The sequence below is a fragment of the Loxodonta africana genome, chromosome 8 (genome assembly GCF_030014295.1).
Source record: "Loxodonta africana isolate mLoxAfr1 chromosome 8, mLoxAfr1.hap2, whole genome shotgun sequence".
Taxonomy (NCBI): domain Eukaryota; kingdom Metazoa; phylum Chordata; class Mammalia; order Proboscidea; family Elephantidae; genus Loxodonta; species Loxodonta africana.
The window spans coordinates 102,195,307-102,214,741 of NC_087349.1; the positions used below are offsets into that span (position 1 = coordinate 102,195,307).

Here is a 19,435-nt window from a genome sequence, read left to right on the forward strand (position 1 = left end):
ATCTTCAAGTGTTATTTTTAATGATGAATGCAACACCATTCTTCTTCAAGTTGCCATTCCCAGCATAATAGACCATATGATTTTCCAATTCAGAATGACCAGTATCAGTGTATTTCACCCACTAATGCTTAGGATATCAATGTTTATGTGTTCTATTTCATTTTTGATGATTTCCAATTTTCCTAGATTCATACTCTGTACACTCCAGGTTCTAGCTATTAATGGATGTCTGCAGCTGTTTCTTTCCGTTTTGAGTCATGCTGCATCAGCAAATAAAGGTCCCGAAAGCTTGACTCCATCCACATTATTAAGGTCAACTCTACTTTGAGGAGGAGGCTAAGCCCCCCTCTTTCAAATACAATGGCAAAATTAGGACATTTCCAGATAAACAGAAATGAAGGGAATTCATAAAAACCAAACTAAACTTACAAGAAATATTAAAGGGTGTCCTTTGCATAGAGAACTGACATCAGACAACAATCAGAGTCTAGGATGCAGGACAGCTTCAGCCAGCTACCAACCTAGGTAAAGAAGCCTCCATAATAAATCAAAGCTAAAAGACTTAAAGCAGGAAAGAGACATCAATCTAAATAATGACAACATCAAAACAATAAAAGGAAGAACGAACTATGTAGGTATAGAACTTTCAAATGGAGAGGAAGTCAAGGTGATATCAAGTATTAAAAGACTGGCTCAAACTTAGGAAATTAAGGGTAAATTTCAAGGCATCCACAAAGTTGGCAAACTTACTCATCAGAATAAAAAAGAAGAAAAACATAAAGTCTCAGTAAACACAAAATTTATAAAAATGAAAAAAAAAAGAAAAAAAATCCACCAAAAGGAACAAATCACAGGACAGTACGAGGAAGAAAGAAAAGGCTAGCATCACACACACACAAAAAAGAACAACGTGACAGCAGTAAATTGATACCTATCGATAATCACACTGAATGTAAATGGCTTCAATGTATGCATAAAGATACAGGGAGTGGCAGAATGGATAAAAAAGCAAAACCCATCAATATGCTGCCTATAAGAGACATGCCTTAAGACACAAAGGCACAAATTTATTAAAAATTGAAGGATGGAAAAATATATCAAGCAAAAAATAAAAAAGAGCAAGAGTGGCAATACTAATCTCAGGTAAAATAGAGTTTAAGTCAAAATCAACCATAAAAGATAAAGGGACAGTCCACCAAGAAGGCATAACCTTAGTAAATATCTCCATGCCCAATGTCAGGGCTCCAAAATGCAGAAAACAAATTCTAACAGCATGAGAAGAGAAATAGACAGTTCCACAATAATAGGAGACTTCAACACACTACCTACCTAAATTAACACAAGCTGAGATAGAAAATCTGAACAGACCCAAATTAAGAGAAGAGATTGAACAGGTAACAAAAAACTCCCAGTGAAAAAAAGCCCTGGCCTGCGTGGCTTCATTGGAGAATTCTACCAAACATTCAGAGAAGAGCTCACACCAGTACTATTCAAGTTATTTCAGAGCATAGACAAGGAAGGAACACTCTGAATTCATTATTTGAAGCCAGCATAACCCTGATACCAAAGCCAGGCAAAGATACCGCAAACAAAAAAAAAAAAAGAAAGAAAATTACAGATCGATATCTGTCATGAATATAGGTGCAAAAATTCTCAACAAAATTCTAGCCAAGAGAATTCAGTATCATATAAAAAAAAAATACACCACGTCCAAGTTGGATTCATACCAGGTATGAAAGGATGGTTCAGCATTAGAAGATCAGTCAATATAATCCACCACATAGACAGAACAAAAAAATCACATGATTGTCTCAATTGACACAGAAAAGGTATTTGATAAAGCCCAGTGCCCATTCCTGATAAAAATTCTAAATAAAATAGGTATAGAAGGGAAATTTCTCAATATAATAAAGGGCATCTCTACAAAACCAACAGCCAACATCACTCTTAATGGAGTAATGGAGAGAGGCTGAAGACATTACTCTTGAGAACAGGAACAAGACAAGGATGCCTTTTATCACCATTCCTATTTAACATTGTGCTGCAAGTTCTACCTAGCGCAATAAAGCAAGAAAAAGAAATAAAAGACATCCAAACTGGTAATGAAGAAGGTAAAGTGTCCCTATTTGAAGATAATATGATACTATACATGGAAAACCCAAAAGACTCCATGAGAAAACTACTGGAATTAATAGAAAGATTCAGCAGAATAGAAGGGTACAAGATAAACATACAAAAGTCGGTTGGATTCCTATATGCCAATAAAGAGAATGATGAAAAGGAAATCAGGAAAACAATACCATTTATAATAAACCCTAAAAAAAATAAAATACTTAGGGATAAATCTAAGCAGGGACCTAAAAGATGTATACAAAGAAAACTATAAAACACTACTGCAAGAAACCAAAAGAGACCTACATAAATGGAAAAACATACCATATTTATGAATAAGAAGACTCAATATTGTGAAAATTTAATCCTACCCAAAGTGATCTACAGATATAATGCAATCTTGATCCAAATACCATCAGCATTCTTTAACAAGATGGAAAAAATAATCACAATCTTTACATGGAAAGGAAACAGGCCCTGGATAAGAAAAGCACTACTAAGTAGGAGGACTCACACTACCTGATCTCAGAACCTAGTATACAGCCATGGTAGGTAGTCAAAACAGGCTGGTACTTGTAGAATGACAGACACATAGACCAATGGAACAGATTTGAGAATCCAGGCATAAATTCATCCTCCTATGGTCTAGCTGTTGCTATGAGTCAGAATCAACTCGACAGCAATGGGTTAGAGGTTTATGGTCAGCTGATCTTTGACAAAGGACCAAAGTCCATTCAACGGGGAAAAGACAGTGTTTTTAACAAGTGGTACTGGCAAAACTGGATATCCATCTGTAAAAAAATGAAACAAGACCCGTATCTAACACTATACACAAAAAGTAACTCAAAATGGATCAAAAACCTAAATATAAAACCTAAAACAATAAAGATCATGGAATAAAAATTAGGAAAACACTAGGTGCTTTAATACATGGCATAAAGAGAATATAAACCATAATTAACAATACACAGACACCAGAAAATAAACTAGATAACTGGGATCTCCTAAAAATTAAACAGGTGCTCATCAAAAGAGTTCACCAAAAAAATAAAAGGAACATACAGACTGGGAAAAATTTTTTGAACTACAACGTATCCAACAGGGTCTAATCTCTAAAATGTATAGAATACTTCAACACCTCAATAGCAAAGACAAATAACCCACTTAAAAAATGGTCAAAAGATATGAACAGGCACTTCCAAAGAAGACATTCAGGCAACTAGCAGACACATGAGGAAATGCTTGTGATCATTAGCCATTAAACAACAACAACAAAAAACAAAACCTGTTCCTGTCGAGTTGATTCCGACTCATAGTGACACTATAGGTCAGAGCAGAACTGCCCCACAGAGTTTCCAAGGAGCGCCTGGCGGACTTGAACTGCCAACCTTCTGGTTAGCAGCCATAGCACTTAACCACTACGCCACCAGGGTTTCTTTCCATCATTAGCCATTAGAGAAATTCAAATCAAACTACAATGAGATACCGTCGCACCCCGACATTACTGACACTAATCTAAAATACACAAAATAACAAATGTTGGAGAGGTTGCTGTGAGATTGGAATTCTTATGCACTGCTGATGGAAGTGTAAAGTGGTACAACCACTATGGAAAACAATATGGCACCTCCTTAAAAAGCTAGAAATAGAAATACCATGTGATCTAGCAATCCCACTCCTAGGAGTATTTCCTAGAGAAATAAGAGCCATCACACAAATACACATATGCATACCCATGTTCATTGTAGCATTATTCACAATAGCATAAAATGGAAACAACCTAAATGCCCATCAACAAATGAATGGATAAACAAACCGAGGTACATACACACAAAGGCATACTACTCAAAGATGAAGAACAATGACGAATCAAATCTGTGAAACATCTCACAACATGGATGAATCTGGAGGGGATTATACTGAGTAAAATAAGTCAATCACAAAAGGATAAATATTGTATGAGACCACTATTATAAAAACCAAAGAAAAGGTTTACACACTGGAAAAAGCAATCTTGGATGGTTATGTGGGAGAGGAGGAAGGGGAAATCACTAACTAGGTAATAGAAAAGTTTTAACTTTGGTGAAGGAAAAGACAACACACAACATGGGGGAAGCCAGCACAACATGACCAAGCAAAGTCATAGGAGCTTCCTAAACACGTCCAAACACCTTGAGGGACTGGGTTATGGAGGGACCATGGTCTTGGGGGACATCTAGGTCAGTCGGCATAACATAGTTCATAAAGAAAATGTTCTACATCCCACTTTCGTGAGTAGCATCTAGGGTCTTAAAAGCTTGTGAGTGGCCATTTATGATACATTTATTGATCTCATCACGTTCGGAGATAAGGAGAATGAAGAAAACCAAAGACAGAAGGCAAATACTAGTCCGAAGGACTAATGGACCACATGAACCACACACTCTGCCAGCCTGAGCCCAGAATAACTAGATGGTGCCTGGCTACCACCGCCAACTGCTCTGACAGAAATCACAATAGAGGGTCCTGGACAGAGCTGGAGAAAATTGTAGAACAAAATTCAAGTTCACAAAAGAAGACCAGACTTACTGGTCTGATGGTGAGTGGAGGGACTCCCAAGACTATGGCCCCTGGACACCCTGCTAACTCAGAACTGTAGCCACTTCCCAAGTCCTCCTTTCAGCCATAGATTAGACAGGTTTATAAAACAAACAATAACACAAGTAAGGAATGTGCTTCTTAGTTCAATCAAGTAGGTATCCAAATGGGCAACACCTGTCCGAAAGCAAAGAAGAGAAGGCAAGAAGGGATAGGAAAACTGAATGAATGGCCGTGGAGAACTCAGGGTGGAATCGGAAAGGGGGAGAATGCTGACACATTGCATGGATTGCAGCTAATGTCGCAAAACAATTTATGTATAATTTTTGAATGAAAAACTCATTTTGCTTTAATCTTTCATTTAATACACAATAAAGTTAAAAAAAATTTATGCTGAGGTAAAGAAGCCATACACAAAAGGTCATGTATTGTATGGTCTTATTTATATGAAATATCCAGAATAGGTAAATCCATAGAGATAGAAAGCACATTGGTGGGCAGCGAAGGGGGAATGGGGAGAAGCTGCTTTATGGGTAAAGGGCTTTTGCTTTATGGGTAAAGGGCTTTTGCTTTGGAGCAATGGAAATATTCTGGCACATTCCTCACCTGTGTTATTGTTTGTTTTATAAACCTGTCTAATCTATGGCTGAAAGGAGGACTTGGGAAGTGGCTACAGTTCTGAGTTAGCAGGGTGTCCAAGGGCCATAGTCTCGGGGGTTCCTCCACTCACCATCAATAGACGTGGTTTTACAATATTGAGAATGTACTAAATGCCACAGAATTGTTCACTTTAAAATGGTTTATTTTATGTTATGTGAATTTCACCTCAATTAATAATTTTTTGAAAAGTCATTTTAGAATTGGTGGAATAAGGTCTATACATAGAATAATGTCTGGAAGGCCATATACCTCAAAGTGTTCAAATTTTTTTTTTTATGTGGGTTGATCAGCCATCAACAAATATTTTCTCAGCACTTGAGGTACACCAGCGAACAAAATGTGCCCTGACCATTGGGAACATACCTTCTAGCAGGACAGACAGACAAACAATAAATATAATAAATATGTTAGGAGGTGATACCATTTGCTGGCGAGTCAACTTCAACTCATGGTAACCCCATGTGTCTCATAGTAGAACTGTGCGCCCTGGCGTTTTCAATGGCTGATTTTTTTTCCAAATTAGATTGTTAGGGCTTTCTTCCAAGGCACCTGTGAATGAGAATTTCCAACCTTTTGTTTAGCAGCCGAACATGTTAAGTATGTGCACCACCCAGGGACTCCCAGAAGGTGATAGGGTTACGGAAGAAATAGAGCAGAGGAAGGAGGAACAAGGGAGTAATGGGTTGGGTGGAGTAGAGCTGGCTATGATGGGGGTAAATTTAAGCCAACTCAGTGAAGGAGATAAGGGGTTAGCCAAGTGGAGATCTGGTGGAAGATGTTTCAGGCAAAGGAAATAGCCAGCGCAAAACTCAGAAGGAGAAGTGTGATAGACATATCCCTGGAACAGCAAGAAGCCAGTGTAGCCGCAGCAGGATGAACAAAGGAGAAGCAGGAAATGTTACACAGTAGTTGGTTGTTGTTGCTTAGTTGCTGTAATGGGGCCATATTGTGTAGAACTTTTTGGATCATCATAAGGAGTTTGGCTTTTTCTCTAAGGGAGATGGGGAGCCATTGGAACACAGGGGTATTAAAACACTTTGCAGTTTCTGTTATTGTGTCTCTTCATTTTTCTTAGAGTCTTCCCTTCCTCGCTCGCTCTTTCCCTTTCTCTGTCACTTCCTCCCACCTTCCCTCCTTCTGTTTTAAACGAGCCTATGCTTTATTATTTATTTTGGGGGAAATAGTACCTAGTTGGATGAGTTTACATTTGTTTAGTGCATAATATATCAAGTGCATTCGTGTATACCAAAACCAAAAACCAAACCCAGTGCCGTCGAGTCGATTCCGACTCATAGCGACCCTATAGGACAGAGTAGAACTGCCCCATAGAGTTTCCAAGGAGCGCCTGGCGGATTCGAACTGCCGACCCTTTGGTTAGCAGCTGTAGCATTTAACCACTATGCCACCAGGGTTTCCGCATTCATGTATATTATTTGATTTTATTCTAGGAAGCACTCTTTTCAATCATTCAAAGAAAAACCTTACGATCATAGCACTTGAAGGAGTCTCTCTAGAAACAGTTTGGATGCTGTCGTAGCTGAAGACAGAAGGATAACTACTTTGACCTGCTACTTCACACTAACTTGCAGAGAAGAGGTCTAATAAGTCAAATACAGAGAAGGGCACATGAGGGATTCCCAGTTACCCTGGAGTGCAGTCACTCAGTAGTTTTTTTATGTAGCTCATAGTGTGTTCAGGGTGAGGCCAGATTTATAATCTTAATCTGTGATTTAGTGAAGACACTTGCTTTTACTTGAGATGACTTATTCATTCTTAGGGAGGCAAAGTTTCTGATTCCCGGACAAACTTTGAGATCAATTCTTGAATCAGGTTGTTGATGGGGTGTTTGTTTTAGAAATGGCACTGTATGTGGTATCACTTTTTAACATCCAGGGGAGTAATGCTGTCTTTATTAGTCCCAAAGGATGTGGATACCTAAGTGAAGTACGTGGAGGAGAAATCACACCATTGAGAGGGTCTCTTTCCTCCAGGGAACGTTCTTCACTTCTGTCTCCTTTATAGAGATGATGAATGGCTTGATTTTATTTAAGCTGTGGGAAACAAATGGAACCATTAAATGTTTAAAGCAAATATGTTAATAGAGGTGGGGAAGCTTTCCTTAGGCCACATTGCCTGCCCCTACCCCGTAAGTGCTCCTTCTGACTTTCCAACACTACTGCCAAACACTGCCTCCACACATTCTTTTTAAAACTCCATTTCCATTCCAAATCCACTTGGTACTTTCCTTACGGTCTTGTGAAAACTGCACGATCTCTGAAGGGAATTGCGAGATAGATTTTTCCCTTTATTGAGGAGGAGCAAAAGAGAAAATATATGAAAGCATTTCTCTTTGTTATTCCTTCAGGGAGACATAGTAAATAAAAATCATGACACTTCTATGGGAGGACTATCTTTTAATTTGACATCGTTTCAGTGGTGAGCATTTGGGGTAAATGTATATGCTTTCACTTTATTTTAGCACCTTGTCCAAACATCCTGGATAGGACTATTGGGACAGATAATATTATTTTATTTACATGTGGAACAAATAAATGAATGTACCTATAAGATATATGTTGATTTTGAGCTTCATTTAAGTGCATACACATGCACTTATGATGTTGGTTGTCTGAAGTAGTTCAGTTTGACCCTATTTTTACCTCTCTTCCTACTTCCTCTAAAACCAAAACCAAATCAGTTGCCATAGGCTCTGACTTGTGGTGAGCCTATGTGTGTCAGAGTAGGACTGTGCTACATACGGCTTTCAGTGGCTGATTTTTTGGAAGTAGATCATCAGGCCTTTCTTGTGAGGTACCTCTAGTTGGACTCGAACTCCTAACCTTTGGTTAGCAGCCAAGTGCATTAACCATTTCCACCACCTGGGGACTACTTCTTCTAGATAAGACTTATAATGGGGTCAGATAGCTCTTTTCCGATATGGTCATATATGGGCACAACACTTAATGGGTTCTGATTACTCTTCTATGCTTACATATGTGCTTAAACCTAGTGAAGACCTCCTATATATAAGTGACAAAACCAGTCACTGGCATGATCCATCCTAATTGTATGATCTTTCCTTCTATATGCCTTTGTTGAGAGGTGTAAAGACTACCAAGGAATGGTTATGAGAGTGTGTGGTAGGCCCTGAACAATTGTACCAAATAAGCAAATACATGAAATATTTGTGAGTTATATTTTAAAATTATTTTTCTCTTTTAGATCCCAAATTTGCCTGAATTTATTGTTGACTCCAAGTATAAAACTAACCACCTTCGTGTACAGAATAGAAAGGAGCTTATTAAAATACTATCTGCATGGTAAGTTTGGATCTAATATTTATACATTTATGAATTAATATGTGATAAGCATTTATCTGGTGTTTGATATCTTTGGCTTATTTAGAACAACTATAATTTTCTTCTATTTTACAAAGTTGTTTTTTTTCTTTGTTCAAAAGCATTTTACATGTTCTAACCAAAAAAGTTGACAGTTTGAATCCACTGGCCACTCCTTAGAAACCCTACGGGGCAGCTCTACTCTGTCCTGTAGGGTTGCTGAGTTGCAATCAACTGGATGGCAACAGGTTCGGTTTGGTATTCAATACTGAGTCATAACTATGATAAAACTAAAACAGCCACAATCGCCTGAACTGGGTTACTTATTTATGGCATGTAATTGTTTGTGTTTAGTATATCTTAAGTGATAATAATAATAATAATAATAATAATAATAATAATATTATTATCATTATACTTTTGCTTCATTAAATGTGCTACATATATTGCCTCATTTAACCCTTACAACAATCCTGTGTGGTAAGTACTACTATCCTCATTTCACAGTTAATATGAGGCAAAGGGAGGTTAAGTCGAGTTTATTGTCTTTTCCAAGCTCCTTCTGTGAATGTTTGTTATGATGATAATTCAGAGTCACTGAAAATGCCAGATTAAGTTATGGGTCTTATAGGATAAATGTTAAAGTATTTGGTTTCCAAATTATTCTGTTCATGTCAGGTTATGCTTTTGTTAAAACCTGTACCCTTTTTTTTTCTAGTTTGCCTCAAAAAAGAGTAATAATTTGTACTCTTGCCTGTAAGTTTCACTTTTGTCTTCTTTCAGATTTCCTCTGAATCTATAAAAATAGGCTTTGTGGTTTTCACAAATCAAAACGCCTTTTTTAGTAATGAAAATTTGCTCTCGTTCTGCCAATAAATTAGATGCTTTTGTGTTAATAGTATATCTTTTCATTTTAAAAAGCCCCATGTGTTTTTATGTAGTATATTTTGAAGTTTTAAGAAAATAAAGCTCTGCTAAGGTAGTTTTTATTTCTGTCCCCTTTTTATTTGGGGAATGGGTTTTATATGTATTTCTGGGTCAATGTTCACTTATCTGTTGGCTGTTTTCTGAATTTGTAAGCACTTCTCTGTGCTGCACCTATCTTCTCCGTGTGCCAGATGCCCTTCCAGTCAATAGCTACTCTGTGTATGGGACTGATAGGCAGAGAATGGAGGCGAATGAGAATTGGGCTCCCTTTTTCTGGTCATTAGTTAAATATAACTCTGATTCTACCACAAATCCCCAGAGCCCTCAATCATTAACCTTTCTCCACATGAGAATCGGTCATTTATTTCTGCTTTTTGCCTCTCTGTCTCTCAAGCGGTTTTTAATTCATTTAATTCATTGATATGATTTTTTCCTTTCACACCATGGTTACCAACTTTCAATAATAGCCTCTTGTGAGAAACTTTATCAAAAGCTCTTTGAGAGTCTAAATAAATCATATCCATGCTGTGAGAAGAGTGGATCCCAAGAAAAATACAAAACCTAGGCAGATATAAGTGTCATCTTGTTATTCAGCTGCCGATACCTTTATAACTTTGGGAACCACAAAGTTAAGTCATTGGTTTCCTAGATCCTGAAAATTTTATTCCTTGCTAAGTTCTGTTAAAGCATTCTGCTGTAGAAAGACTTTCAGTAACATCTATAACAGGTTGATTTCCATTTTCCCTCTCTGGGGTAAATTAAACAATCTGTCACTGCTTTCTACTTTTCTATACACAGAAGTAGGAGTTTCAGCATTTTGGAGCCCATGAAGTTATGTTTTTATTCAGACTTAAGAAGGAATAAGGAATCAAACCACAAGGAAGAGACTAGAGGTAGTCTTAAGAGAGGGAATTTGATAAGGAAGTCACATCATCTTAAAAAAAACATCATCTTAGGTATTGTTAAACCCTAGACCGCAGATGATTGGTTAGAGGCCAGATTTCATATTCTGTTAGGCTAGTGTTGACATTTTTGGGTGCTCTCTTGTGGTTTGCAACTCTTCAGTCTCTTACAGCTCAAGTGTCCCCTCCTCCATGATGGATCAAACTGATGACCAGGGAAGATTAGGATATTGATTCACTCTCATTTATAATCTTGTCAATTGTTTCTCTGCACAAATGTTACTGGATTCATCAGTACTGTTTAGTACTTGGCTTTGAGAAGCCTCTATGAATGTTTAACATTTATCATTTTCATTATATGATTTATGTTTTGCCAACACAAAAACTTAGTGCCGTCCTGTTAACTACAGGATTAAATCTAGTCTCTTCAATCTGACATCCAGGTCCTTCCACAATCTGACTTCACCTTTCCTCTCTACCTTTTCTTCTAATATGCTTCAATATAAAGCCCTTGCTCCAGCCACACTGCCTTTTGGTTATTTTTGTTCCCTCTCTGGAATGCTTCCCAGACTAACCATTATTCTAAAACATAGCCATGCTTTAAGACAGCTCCGTGTCTACGTGAAACCATCCTCGAATACCTCTTTTCAGTTTCCCGTCAGATGACGGCGCCTTCAGGAAAGAAGGTGTCCTTTTTGTGCCATCAGTTATCAAACACAAACATGGTGAACGTTAATTGTTGTTGGGAATATTGCCTAGGGTTCCGCTCAACTTTTGGTCTTGCTCAACACATCATTCCTTACATTTCGCAGCTAACTCAGAACTTTTGAATCAACTGAAGTTTGTTTTCTAACAACGCAGCACATTTAGCCCCCAACCAAAAAAGGACACAGGCGGAAAGGAAGGAGCAGAACTAGCACTTATTAGATGCCAAATACATGCCAGATAAACATTATTATTCTCATTTTATAAATGAAAATTTGAAGTTTAGGGAGGTTAATCTCAAGGTCAGACACATAGTGAACGATTAGAAATGGGATTCAAAAGGCCATCAGTTTCGCAGCATGTCATATTGCCTCCCAGAAGTGTCACATGAAATACTATTGTGTCCTTGTTTTTTAATTTATTCAATAAATATGTATTGAGCCCTTACCATGTAGTAGGCACTATTGCAAGTGCTGGAAATAGAGAAGTGAATGAAACCAAGTGAATTGGTGAACAATCCTGCAGGGCGAGGAAATGAGTAGCGCCAGGTGCTGGGTGTGAATGTGGCTATTTCATTTAGGATGGTCAGGGCGGGTCTTTCTGATAAAGTGACATTTCAGCAGAGACCTGCAAGGAAATGAGAGAGGCAGGCAAAAATCTGGGGGGAAGCATTGTGGGCAGAGGGTGTGTCGTTGTAGAGTTTAAGGAGTGGCAAAGAGAATGGAGTGACTGGAGCCCAGTGAGCAAGAGGGGGGAGTGGTTGTAGCTGTCTTCAGAGAGAGTGGGGGGGGGGCAGGCAAGGCATGTTCTAAAAGTCGCCCCAACCTCTATGATGAAGTACTTTCTTAAACTTGTGGAATAAAAGGATTTTTTTGGGGGGAGGGAGGTCATAAAATGAGTTTGCTTATCAACTACTTCTATTTTCTATCTAACTTTAAGAGATGTCTTGAAGGGAATACTTGTTAGGGAGCTAATAGTTATTCTAGCAACTTGGAGTCACCATGACCACCTTTCTCACCTGAGGAAACTAGAGGGACTCAAGAGTTTAAATGGTATATGTTTCCCATTCATTCATTCATTCATTCATTCATTCATCTCTCACATATTTATTGAACAACTACCATGTGCCAGTCACTGTTCTGAGCATTGGGTATATATTAAAAAAAATTCCCTCCCAGAACTTTCATTAGGTTAACCCCAGTAGACTTTCTAGAAAACATGTTTTTAAAGAATCCTTCCATTAAAAACATTTTGATGAGTTTAAGAAATTAGTTTTTCATATTGTTCATGAAATCTTTTTTTTTTCCTTGCTTTTGCTGCTACAGGCTGTGCCTGTTAATAATTTATTGTCTCTTTTTGAGCACATTGATATACATGCTAGATTTTTTTATTGTGATTTGCCAATCATTTCTATATTAAAGGTTATTTTTAGTAACAGTAACTACATTACTATGTGAGTATATCACGTTTATGACTAGTTTGCAATTAAACATTACATCATGTGTACTGTCCCTTAATGCTCCCTCAACCTGTATAATTTTAGAAAATCTTCCAAATATGTAAAAGCTGTAGAGGTTTTGTGAAACTGAATTTTCACTCCAGGCAGTTAAAAAAAAAAAAAAAAAGCTCTGCATTTTTAATTTAGGAATGATGAACTCACTGAATTAATTTGAAAAACCCTTACCCCTTACACCCGATTTGATATCCAAAGGCACTTACACATTTTTACAAAGTCTGTTCTCCTAAGTATACACATGGACTTCCTCTTGTGTTTCAAAAGCTCCCTTCCAAAGTGTTTTTCTCTTGAGTACTTTTTGAGTGTTTCCTTGTCCATGATAAGTATTCATTTAAATTTTTTAGAGTCCGGTGATTTCCTTTGTGTTCTATGAAATCTGTAGCCCGTTTTGAGGGTGACTACTAGGAATGTCAGAGCCCTGGTGGTGCAGTGGTTAAAAGCTCTGCTGCAAACAAAAAGGTTGGCAGTTCAAATCCACCAGCTGCTCTTTGGACACACCGTAGGGCAGTCCTCTTCTGTCCCACAGGGTCTGTATGAGTTGGAATTTACTCAACGGCAATGTTTTTTACTAGGAATGTCAGTCACTTACATTGCTTCTTTGTTATTCTTGCTAAAATATAGTTTGATGCTCCTCTCTGAGAGCTGTCAGCCTCAGTCAGGAAGGCAGCTACATGTTTTTGTCATCAGCTGAGTTTTCCACAGCCAGCACACACACTAGTCCCCTGAAGTGCTCTCAGGTGTAACTATGCCCCAACTGCGGCCAAGAGCAAGCCTTTCTTTCTTTCTCTCTCTCTCTTTTTTTTTTTTTTTTTGCTTTTTAAATTTAAAGGTGAAAGACTTTCCCCTTGAGCTTGCCATTTTATCCATGGTGTTGCAGAAGTCTGTTTACCCAGCTGCTAAGACTGAAAGCCCGGCAATGCTGAAGCATGTTGAAAGTCCCCAGTTAACACAAAATGGGGGACATAAAAGGGCTAATCCACGGCTTGTTATAACAAACCTGCTCTTTGCAGTGGGAAGAAGCAGCACGCTCTCAAACCCGTGTTCCTCACACACTGGCTCAGCGTTTTTGCAATTGTTAGGACCTCAGGAGAGAGATCGACAGTCGTGATGTGTGTTGAAACTAAGAACGGGAGGATAACGATGACATATTAGTGGTTGGGGAGAAATAATAGGAAGAAATGAAATGAGGATGAAGGAAAACAGAAAGGATGGAGAAAATAGGAATAAAATACATTTTATTCCTCTCCCCTGTGCTTTTGTCACCACCATTTTTTGGGATGCCAACTGAGTTCACTGGTCCCGCAGATACAGAGATGGAAGAAGAGGTCTTGGATCCGGAGGAGCTCATGGTCTAATTTGGAAAGCAAACAAGTAAACCAATGGTTTAAATAGTGGGTGCGAGGTGACAGGATAACTGTCTGTATAGGGTCCTAGGGGATGCCAGAGGAGGGGACTGACCTCAAACTGGGCAAGTCACAAGTAGATAGAATGACTAGGCGGACGAAGAAAAAAGAGAGGTCAAAGAAAGAGATATTGAATTGAGTGTAATTTTATAGTAAGAAAAAAAAAGATCAGCAGAGAAGGGAAAAAAGTAGTTTGGAAAGAAGCCGATGACAACTTTTAAATTGCTTTTTGAAAAATGTAAAGTAAGCGTACGCCGATGTGGTTCTAGTAAAAGCATTCCTAAAAAGTTGATTATGCTAAATCTTCATAAATAAAATCAACTGCATTAGATAAGTTTACCTTTTAAAGTACTGCAGCAATTCTGTTAGTGAACAATTCTTTTTGTTTTGGATGATCTGATATTCAGGGCTTACTCTATTGAAGTATTATGCAATTAAATGCCCTGGTACAGGGCCTTCTAAATAGAGGTGCTGAACAAATACTTGTTGCATTGAATCAGGGCTTTATTTAAGATCTTAACATAATCTGATCATTTCCAAAATTTGGTGTTGAATTATTTTACTAGACTTGTGCAGAATATTGGAGAGTAGAAATACGGAACATTTCTTGGCTGTTGTAGGAGGACTATAACTTCAAGGGTGCTAAATTTAATGCTAATTAAAATAAAAATAAGTTGGTACCATCAAAAAGTTTTGATTATTCCATTTCCCTGCCTAGGTTTTTCAGGGACACTCCACAGCTTTAAGTATAAATTTAAACCATTTATTTTAACACACATAATTGTGTCTTCCACCTTGTTGGCTTTGTTCCAGCCACTCCCAACCACTTGGTACTGGTTATAATGTGGCATGGTTATTTATTTATTTTCATTGCGGTAAACATATATGTAACAAAAGTTACCATTTCAACATTCTTCACCTGTACAATTCAGTGACATTGTGTTCATCATGTTGTACAACAATCACCAATATCTGTGTCCAAATTTTGCCATCACCTTTAAAATAAGCTCATTATCTTCAAGTATGAGTCCCCTTCCCCCCTCCCTCGTGCCCACCCCTGGTAACCACTGATAACCTTAGGGTTGAATGTCAGTTGCTGTTGACTTGGCTCTGACTCGCGTAAGTTCTGTGTACAACAGAAAGAACTGTTGCCCGGTCCTGCTCCATCTTCACAGTGGTTGGTGTGCTGGAGTCCATTGTTGCAACCGCTGTGTATTTTGAGTGCCTTGGAAACCCTGGTGTTGTAGTGGTTCACAGTTCAGCTGCTAACCAAAAGATTGGCAGTTCAGATCCAGCAGATGCTCCTTGGAAACCCTATGGGGCAGTTCTACTCTATCCTATAAGGTCGCTATGAGTCAGAATCGAGTCAACTGCAGTGGGTTTAGTTTTTTGTTTTCCAACCTAGGGGTCTCATCATCCGGCACTATACTGGACAATATTGTATTGTGATCCATAGGGTTTTCCTTGGCAAGTTTTTGAAGTAGATAGCCAGGCCTTTCTTCTTAGTCTGCCTTAGTCTGGAAGCTCCACTGAAACCTGTCCACCATGGGTGACCCAGATGATATTTGAAATACTGGTGGGATAGCTTCCATTGTCATAGCAAAACTTAAGCCACCGCAGTATAACAAACTGACAGTTGGTAGATTTGTATACACTTGCCTATTCTAGATATTTCATTAATCCTTGGTGTATTCCCACATGCTCATTGCTTTTCACTAAAATGATGAAGTCATTTCATCTTGTTGGCCCCTACTAGTTCATTACAATGAACACAAGCTTCGGGAACTTTTCCTGCCTCGCTTGTCTATTATAAGTACCCCTTCCTATGCTTCTGTCTCTCCTTTCAGTTCTTTTGAGTATATCTAGGAGTGGAATTTCTGAGTCATAAGGTTATTGTATGTTTACTTTTTGAAGAACCCCCAAACAGTTTTCCACAGCAGCTGTACCATTTCACATTCCCACCAGCAAAGCACGAGTGTTAAAATTTCTCCACATGCTCACCAACACTTGTTATTTTCCATTTTTTTTCATAATAGCCATCCTAGTGGCTGTGAAATCATGTTTCACTGTGGCTTTGATTTGTATTTCCCTAATGACTCGTAATGTTGAACATTTTTTCACATGTTTGTTGGCCATTTGTTTATCTTCTTTGGAGAAATGTCTATTTAAGTTCTTTACTCATGTTTTTAATTGGGTTGTTTGTCTTTTTGTTGTTGCGTTGTAGGAGTTCTTTATGTATTCTGGATACTAGACCCTTATCAGATATATGATTTGCAAATATTTTTTCCCATTCTGTAGGTTGTCTTTTCACTTCCTTAACAATGTATTTTGATGCACAAAAGTTTTTAATTTTGATAAAGTCCAGATTATATCTTTTTGGTTTTCACTTCTAGGGCCTATTTGGGTTTCTGGCACTCAGTAACTGTTCTTTCAGTTAGTGAATGCATGAACCAGTCCAAAGCTATCTAAGTTTACCAGGCCTAGTCTACAGGAGGAGAGTGAAGAGTCCCATGTCAGTTCCTACAAAAAAAAAAAAAAAAAGGTAGAAAGTAGTGAGAGCTGAAAATGAGGACTTCATCTAAACTAAGTAGGCATGTGCTATGATCACAGAATGTCAGAAGACCTGAATTTGACAAGCTTCATGGTCTCAAGCAAGTCACATGATTGCTCCCAGCTACCAGTTCTCATATATAAAATGAGCATGACAGTATCTACATCACAGTGAGAATTAAAAGATAGATCAGGCATTAAAACAGCTAGCACAATGCTCGGCATGCAGCAGTGTGCAGTATATTTTGAGAATCTCAATCTTTGACATTCCTATATTACAGTTCCCAAATTTTTACCACCAAAGATTGTAATTTTTTTTTAAATTCATGAACTCCATGTTTTTGAGAGATTTTTCTCTCCCAAAGTGTAACTGCTACATAAATTAACTTCCACTGTTTTTATTTAATAAAGTCCTATTTAACTGCCAGTCAGAAATCCTGATTGTTTTAGGTACCATTTAGTCAGCTCTGATTTACAGCTGCCCTGTGTTTTTTTGTGTACAGCAGAACAAAATACTGCCCGGTCCTATGCCATCCCCATAATCGTTGCTATGTTTGAGCCCATTGTTGCAGCCACTGTACAAATCCATCTTGTTGAGGGTCTTCCACTTTTTCACTTACCCTCCACTTTACCAAGAATGATGTCTTTCTCCAGAGACTGGTCCCTCCTGATAACATGTCCAAACTACATGAGATGAAGTCTTGCCATCCTTGCTTCTAAGAAGCATTCTGGATGTACTTCTTCCAAGACAGATGTATCCATTCTTCTAGCAGTCCATGGTATATTCAGTATTCTTTGCTGACATCATAATTCAAATATGTTAATTCTTCATCCATCTTCCTTATTCATTGTCCAGTTTTTGAATGCATAGGAGGTGATTGAAAATACCATGGCCTGGGTTAGGTGCACCTTGGTCCTTACAGTGACATCATTGCTTTTTAACAGTTTAAAGAAGTCTTTGCAGCAGATTTTACCAATGCAATGCATTGTTTGATTTCTTGGTTGCTGCTTCCATAGTCGTTGATTGTGGTGGATCCAAGAAAGATGAAATCCTTGACAATTTCAGTATTTTCTGTTTATCATGATGCTGCTTATTGGTCCAGTTGTGAGGATTTTTGTTTTCTTTATGTTGAGATGTAATCTATACTGAAAGCTGTAGTCTTTGATCTTCATCAGTAAGTGCTTCAAGTCTTCTTCACTTTCAGCAAACGAGGTTGTGTCTTCTGCATATTGCAGGTTATTAATGAGTCTTCCCTCAATCCTGATGCACATTCTTCTTCATATAGCTCAGCTTCTCTGATTATTTGCTCAGCATACAGATTAAATAAGTATGGTGATACACCATACATTTCCTGATTTTAAACCATGCTGTATCCCTTTGTCGTGTTAAAAAGACTGCTTCTTGTTCTGTGTACAGGTACTGCATGATCACAATTAAGCGTTCTGGAATTCTCTTGCTTTGAAAAGTTATCCATAATTTGTTATGATCCACACAGTTGAATGCCTTTGCATAGTCAATAAAATACAGGTAAACATCTTTCTGGTATTCTCTGCTTTCAGCCAAAATCTATCTGACATCAGCAATGATATCACCTGTTCCACATCCTCTTCTGAATCCTGCTTGAATTTCGGGCAGTTCTCAATATACTGCTGCAGCCGTTTTTGAATGATCTTCAGCAAGATTTTACTTGCATGGGGTATTAATTATATTGTTTGAAAATCTGCATTCTGTTGGATCACGTTTCTTTGGAATGGGCACAAATATTGATGTCTTCCAGTTGGTTAGCCAGGTAGCTGTCTTCCAAATTTCTTGGCATAGATGAGTGAGCACTTTGAGCCTTGCATCCGCTTGTTGAAACATCTCAATTAGTATTCCATAAATTCCTGGATCCTTGTTTTTCACCAGTGCGTTCAGTGCAGCTTGGACTTTGTCCCTCAATATCATCAGTTATTGATCATATGCTATCTCCTGAAATGGTTGAATGTCAACTAATTCTTTTTGGTACAGTGACACTGTGTATTCCTTCCGTTTTCTTTTGATGCTTTCTGAGTCATTCAATATTTTGCCCATAGAATCCTTCAACAATGCAACTTGAAGCTTGAGTTTTTTCTTTAGTCCTTTCAGCTTGAAAAATGAGGAGTGAGTTTTTCTCTTTTGGTTTTCTAACTCCAAGTCTTCCTGAAAGTTGGAAAATGTGGCCTTGTTGATAGAAAGGATGCTGGAGATCACATGATAAAATTTTGTAAGACCAATGACCTATTTGTTGGAAAATCCTGATTAGGATGATATAACTAGTATTTCTGCATGATTTGATTTAATTCTAGCAAAAGCAAATCCCAGCCTTTTAGTGGGCCTGGATGGCCTTGTTGCAGGTAAATAAATGATTTCTGGTTAACTTTTTGAAAAATTAAAATATTTTACAAGGGTTAGGAATATATTTAAACTTCGTTTTTTTTTTCCAATTAAGGCTGTTAATACTGCTGAGGTTTTTTGTTTTTTTTTTTTAACTGATAGTGGACCTTAATAGCCCCTATTCTGTTCCCTTTCAAGAAACACTTGTTCCTCAGTGTGGGCAATGAGTTTGCAACTTGAGAACGCTTTACGAAGTTATTTATTCCTTGCATTTGTGACTGTACTTTAAAAAAGAGTGAAACATTTCTATGTGTTCCTTAGTTACTACTCTGTGTTAATACCCATTGCCATCAAATACATTCCAACTCACAGCAACCGTATAGGGTTTCCAA

The 19,435-nt window shown here is 37.9% G+C and overlaps 1 protein-coding gene across 38 annotated transcripts in view; it reads left to right on the forward strand.

Moving 5' to 3' along the window:
- Positions 1–19,435, forward strand: part of SUGCT (succinyl-CoA:glutarate-CoA transferase) — a 796,973-nt gene that overhangs the window by 384,710 nt on the left and 392,828 nt on the right. For all 38 annotated transcript variants that reach the window (XM_064290193.1, XM_064290192.1, XM_064290195.1 and 35 more), the window contains one exon: positions 8,572–8,669. The gene's annotated coding sequence lies outside the window, so the exon portion shown is untranslated. The remainder of the gene's footprint in view (positions 1–8,571; positions 8,670–19,435) is intronic.